Source organism: Octopus sinensis, linkage group LG12 (genome assembly GCF_006345805.1).
Source record: "Octopus sinensis linkage group LG12, ASM634580v1, whole genome shotgun sequence".
Classification (NCBI taxonomy): domain Eukaryota; kingdom Metazoa; phylum Mollusca; class Cephalopoda; order Octopoda; family Octopodidae; genus Octopus; species Octopus sinensis.
In genome coordinates this window covers 44,358,096-44,365,595 of record NC_043008.1, presented here as the reverse complement: position 1 = coordinate 44,365,595, position 7,500 = coordinate 44,358,096, and positions in this window count along the sequence as shown.

The window sequence follows — 7,500 nt, the reverse complement described above, 5'->3', positions numbered from 1 at the left end:
GCATGGCCGCAGTCAAATGACTGAAACAAGTAAAAGAGTAAAAGAGTAAAAGAGTATATATATATGAACACATACATTCACGTAGGTGTACGAGTGTGGGAAAGCATGTGTGTTTATCTTTGCGTGTATTTCTTTCAAAGAAATACATGTAAATATGCACGTGTGTGTATGTGTCTATATGTCTATGTGTATGTGTATAAGGCTTCATTCTGTATAGTTTCTCAATAATAAAACATGAATCGGCCCAGAGTGATATTAGAAATAGTTAAAGATACTGACCCACACTGGAACTGAGTTCTAAACCAATCGTTCGTTTCATTACGAAGGGGAGATACGAACGACAATAAATAATATCACCGATAAATATATATATATATATATACACATTGATTATTATACATACATACGTATACTAACAGTCAGAGCACGCACACATGCACAACACATGTATATATATACGTATGTTCACAGCATATGCATGTGTGTTTACGTATGTTTTATTGATTTTATACACCCGTCTAAAGTTAGTAAACTAAATCTAATTGATAGCTCAAAGTAATTATCATTTAATGCATGTCATGAATTTAAAACAATACCTATACACACACACATGTATCTATACAGGCATTTATATGTATATATGTATACGTATATACATATATGCATGCATATATATATATACATGAACATGTATGTATGTATAAATGTTTTTGTGAGGATATATGTACATACATATCTGCATGTATGTATGTATGCATACATGGATTTTTATGTGCGTTTGGATCCATTTTTACTTATATAGTTATATCGATATTATTTTGAGCTTAATTTACAATGTAGAACCAATATTGTCATATTCATGATACAAAATAGATAGATTACTATACACTTTTGGGAGATAATGCTGTTTCTCATTTATAGCATAAATAAATATCATAACTCATGCGTATATATGGGTGTGTACGTATGTATATCTATCTATATATATATATATATATATATATTATATGTATATGTAGGTATAGATACGTATATTAGTATATATATACATTTATATGTATATATATATACATACGTAACACACACATATATATATATACACGTATATAGCATATATATATATATGTATATATATATATATATATATATATATATATATATATATATAATATATAATATATAATAAAATTAAATAAATCACTTACAGAAAAATCAGATTTAGGATTGAATCCAATTTTATAGTAAAATATTATATTATATTATATTAGAGACAAACCACTATTATGCAAATCAAACAAAGAAAGACTAAGCCAATACATAAAATAATTTATATAAATTAATTTAATTAAAATTTAATCTATATAAATTATTTAATGTATTGGCTTAAGTATTTCTTTGTTTGATTTGCATAATAGTGGTTTTGTCTCTAATTTTAAATATATATATATATATATATATATGTGTGTGTGTGTGTGTGTGTGTGTGTGTGTGTGTGTGTGTGTGTGTCACATATATTCAATATGTATATATTCAATATGTGACCGGGTGTGTATCGTTGCCGATTTTCTTTCTCCATCTTCCCTTCAATGGACTTTTTGTATATTTCTGACGAAGAGAACACCTCGAAACGTGAAATCCACTTTCTTTTCTTTCCTTTCCAGAGCGTCCAATAACACCGAGCTTATTCCACGTCCTCGCGTTGTTGTTTTTTCTTGCATGTTCATGTTTGGATTAACTATACATATATTCGTAGCCCCTTCATCATGTCTGTTCCGGTCGAACGGACTTTACTGCAATTTTGTAATCTCAAGAGGACATCCCCTGAAGCTGATTAACGATAAACAACTGCATCAGAGATATTGCGAGCAGGGGAGCGAACCCCTACCAACGTCAAGCGACGGAACCAGCAGGACAGCCTGGTTTACGGCCATTTCTGCCTCTCTACGGTACTTGACACCTCAGCTGCTAGAGACGACCTTAGCTTGTTTCTGCTCGCAATATTCATAAAGTCAACCGACTCACACTCGCTGATCTTGCAACAGGCGCAAAAAATAAGTCGTCTTAAAATCCTAAAATTTGTAGAGAGAGAATTTAGAACCAGATGTTTTTGTTTTTTGCTTATATATATATGTGTGTGTGTGTGTGTGTGTGTGTGTATTTATTTGACAAATTCTAGAGAGGAACGAAAGCGCTAATAATAATGAAGAAATAAAAGGATTTTTATTTCTCCAAATCGTCAGAATTTCCAAACTTCTGACTTTTCTCTCAATACAAACACACACACACACACACACACACACACACACACATACATATATATATATAAATATACATATATACAATATACATACATGCATACAAAGATACACACTCACACACACATATAAATATATTTATAAAAATTTGTACTTATACTTACACACACACACACATATATATATGTGCGTGTGCGTAGCAACAACAACACCACCACCTTTATGAGAAGAAAACCACGTGAGTTACATATAAAGCGTAGGTGTGATGAAAGGCATTGTGACAAAATGGATCATACCATAAACTCAATACAAATTATTATGAATATTGTTGTTATTTACTAAGATCCATTATCGCTAGTACCTACCATGGCCATCCCGCCTTCATAGATTCATCACCTTTATAACAATCCGTTAATGATTCGCCAATTGTAATGTTAAACTATAATAACTCGCTTCCATAAATTTCTCTTTACTCTCTCATAAAACAACCTCCATGTGTTTGTTGTCTTTGAAATGTTTCTATCTTCGGGGTTATGTAGGCAAAACTTATCTAATGGCCTTTATTTTACACAGCAGAGTTTCAGGTGAGAGTAATTTTACTGCTGTTGCTTCTATAGATTCGAGTTTTCTATGCATGTTGATGAGAGTTGCAGGCCCGCTCTGAACATAATGAATTTCCTTCATGCTTTTGTTGTATCATGTTATAGTGCGTTGGTAATTTGCTTTTAAATGTAACAATACATACTTCGGAACAAAATCGAATGAATTTAAAGAAATATTGTGCATAGAAATAGGTAAACAATTTTGATTGAAACTCGCTTCTGGTTCCGCTTATTTCTACCATACAAATTTGGTAATTTATAAGTGTTCCTAATTATAAACCACTTCAATACTTCCATCTGAGTCAATCACCAGCTTAACAGTAAGAAAATTATTTCTATAAATTCTTCATTATTTCAACAATGACAGAAGCAAAACCAATGCAGTTTCACAGAAACTTGGTTAGAAAAGAATTACAATTTGTGATGCTTACTTCTGTGAAGTATTTCTACCCTTGTGGCAGATTGAGCGGAGTACCACAACCGAGCAAAATCCTTGGTAGACATCAATGGAGTTTTTCTGCATGAGCCGCCTTGTAGAGGCATCCGCCAACAGGTTCAATAAGAAACATGCCATATAATATTTTAACGAGAAAAATTGAAGCTTCTGCATCTGACATTACCTAAGTTGAACTAACCCGCGTGAAACAATATCGACGCCAGGGTGTTGAGGCTTTTCAGGCCCGTTAATTTTGGGGAATCTTTTCTCTAGATGCATTGTGAGCTACCAGAGTAACCACCCTAGCTTCTTTCATATTCAAAATTTTATCAGAAAAAGAGCTAATTACAAGAAATCGGAAATACATTCTCTAGTAAATTAATGACTTAGGAGAAAGTTATTGTGACTAATATTTATAGACATTGGATAGATATCGACGTGTCATTCTCCAGGAATTCTAATAGTGTTAGGGATATCAACTAGATAGCTGATGAATTTTCTTCATCGATGTACCAATCCTGTCATCTAACCTTTATTTCACTTAAATTTATTTTTTCTGATTTCACTCATTATCTATTTAGCCATGACCATTTATTGTATAGTCAACTACACGAAGTCCTATTCTATTTGTCAAAACGTTTCAAAACCAAGAGAAAATCGAAAGAAAGAAATTGCAGCAAAAAGTAATTGATTTTATGTGGTCAGCGTAAATAATAAAGAATTTACTTTCCGGAATATCATGCTTCGTCAAGTGAGAGGGGGACAATTACAGAGACAGGTTAATAGAAACTAGGGAGCGGATGACAGGAAATGCTAATTACCGAGCACAATTTCCGAATCACGCCGGATTTAAATATCTATTTGTTTTACTACCCACAAGGGGCTAAACGCAGAGAGGAGAAACAAGGACAGACTAACGGATTAAGTCGATTATATCTACCCCAGTGCGTAACTGGTACTTATTTAATCGACCCGAAAGGACGAAAGACAAAGTCGACCTTGGCGGAATTTGAACTGAGAACGTTGAGGCAGACGAAATACCGCTAAACATTTCGCTCGGCGTGCTAACGATTCTGCCAGCTCGCCGCTTTGCCGGATTTAAATATCGTTACATATTTTATAGAGAGTTCTTAAAGTTATCTATCTTACAATGTAAAATATAAAGTGTATTGATATTAGTTACAACAAATTCTCGAATATAAACTATGTTTACAGGTCAGGTGTAAATATGAATAAGATATTGTAATCAGTTTTAATATATTTGATTTAAAGACATAATTCATATCTTGATACAGATTTACCCCCGCCCCCATACAATCAACAATGGCAACTGATATTAACATTTTAAATAATGATTGACAATGAACCAGTCAAGTAATTTCATGTTTTATAAAACATCTTAGATGTCAACAGATTTCTATTAGTAAACAAAGAAGATACTTATGCCAAAGTGAATGAGTTTAGAATTTAGCGAAAATATTTTACAGTTTGTATGGGAATCACATCTGTACCAACTTCATCACTGATGATTGTCTTTCGAAATGTAAGAAAAATATTCCGAGTGCTTTGAATACCTCTGTAAATGATATCCAGCCTATTATGTTATTGTTTAAAAACATGTAACCTTTGAGGGCTTTGGGGAAAAATTAGAGATCAAAATATTTTTTCAGCATGAGAAGGAAATGGCGGATAGATTACCTTTATTTCATTGACGAAATTGTTTTGTCGTCTGAGGTCGAAGAGTTCCTAGAGAAAAGAATTACTGTCCAGGTTTTCGACAGTCCACCGTAATTAAACAATATGCAGCTTTATTGAGATTTAAAATAGATTCGTGTTAGCGGAATGAGGCGACTGTTTGTTGACAGGAATTCCCACAAACTGTCATAGAGAAGGTGTCCTGAAGGAAATTAAACCAGGAATATTTGCATTCTTTCCACATTCATTTCTGAAAACGAAGATATCACTTTGAAGTGTATAATAATTTTTATACGAATTTTAATTATGATTGGCATGGGAGATTAAGTAAACGGATTTCACATTAAAATTGAGAGACAGAAAAATACGTCCGCAAATGAGACGCATGAATATTTTATTTGTAAAAATATCTTAATTGTTTTCGAAGTTGGAATAGCATAAATTTTCCCTCCAAACTGACATGTTTAACTGTGTTATATAATTGCAGCATGCTCAATTAGCAAGACACGAAAATAAAAGATGCGGGTGAGATATTTTGACGATATCCAGTGTTTAAACTTTAGAGCTGGTAACGAAATAAAACGCTGTAATAATCGTTAAAAACCTCTCCAGATATAAATATCAAGAATATAGTATTAATACATATACGCATACATACATACTTACAGGCATGCATGCATACGTACAAGCATACATACATGCATACATACATATTCTTTTCGTCATGAAATTTATAAACTTTCGAGATTACACGAAATAATTGTTTTTTGGACAGATAGCTCGAAGCACATAAAGCTGTAAGAGGATGTAAAAACTGAGGTGAAAGACCTTTCTGCATAAAAAAAAAAATCAAAAGATGCTTCGAATTCTTCAACCGAAAAGGATTTTCAACTTAATATTTGCAAGCTGTTATATATGGTTTTACCTGCTACGACATTCTATGTTTCATATATATATATATATATATATATATATATATTATATATATATATAATATATATATATCTTTATATATATAATATATATATATATATATATATATATATATGTATATATATATATATATGTATGTATGTATGTATGTATGTATGTATGTATAAATGTGTATATATATAGTGTGTGTGTGTGTGTATATGTATATATATAAATAAATATATATGTATATATATACATATATATATATGTGTGTGTGTGTGTGTGTGTGTAGTAAACCCTTGCCATTTCACGGTTCGCCTATTGCAGTTTATTATTTAAGCTTACGTCCTTTCCTCCCTGGTGTTGTTTTGCATTTATAATAAAATGATATGTGTAAATCATAAAACCAAAGAAAACTATACAGTACAGCAGTGCTTCTCCAGCTATCTAATGTGGCCTAAAGGCGTTTTTTTTTCCAATGTACCAAGGACCGGTAATATTTCTTATTCATATCAATTTATACCGGAAACAATACATATATTGAAAATAATAAAAATTGACTATTTCTTAATGTTCGATTTGTTTTGTAAACAAATAATACAATTGTACCTGAACATTTTACGACCATTTTATAAGTATCTTATAATGTTTCTCTTTTTTCAGGAAACTCGCCGTGTACCGGCACCAGTCCAGTGTTTGATCCAGGTCGATGAATTTTGAGTTTATTTCCCGACATGTCGTACGTGTTTGTTGGAGCTAATCCGTTGCATGACTTCAAACCATCACCTGAGACTTCATGTGCATTTGGGAAAATCTGCTCTTTTGCCAGTATTTCCACCACGTTATCAGTTTGAGAATACTTTCCCTTTTTTCCCACTGGTCTCGGAGGATATAACAAGGTTCGAAACCATTTTTTCTCCCCTGTGTAACTTCACTGACTGGTTCAAATCTTTCCATACCTGATTAAGTGAATTTCCAAGTAAAGATGTAACTAGCGCTCTCTGTTGCAGTTTAATCTCCGACCCTATAACATATTTCTAATGAAACAATGGAAACGCATCTGCAGGGCCTGACAAGACATGGTAGATATAACAGCCAAACTGCTTTCAGAATTTACGCCAGCAGATTAAAAAGGACATGTGTTTCTGACTTTTTGCTTATATGAAGATGTATGCCTGACATCGCTTCAAATCCTTTTTGATTACAGGTTTACTCAACTAGATTTGTCCTGAACTAAAGAATAACAACTGAAGAAAATGAAACGGTCATACCTGGAATACATTTGTCTTGATCATGGCCTATGTTGGTCGCCTGACTAGAAGCCATCTGCTTTAAAGCACACTGCGTGCTTTCACTAGGAGTTTCATCCCCCCTGGGGGGGGAAACTATGTGTAGATTCATGAGTAAGCATAATCAACGGAAACCTACCTAACGTTCTTAATAACCCTGCTTTGTAACATGAAACGTGTTTTTGAAGACTGTTCCGAGATGAATTGGAAACTTCCTGGATTTACCAGAGGTGACCGATATCCTCATCATTATCTCCTAGAGATCTTTTGTTGTTATAGATGTCATCGTTCATCACCTTCTTCACCAT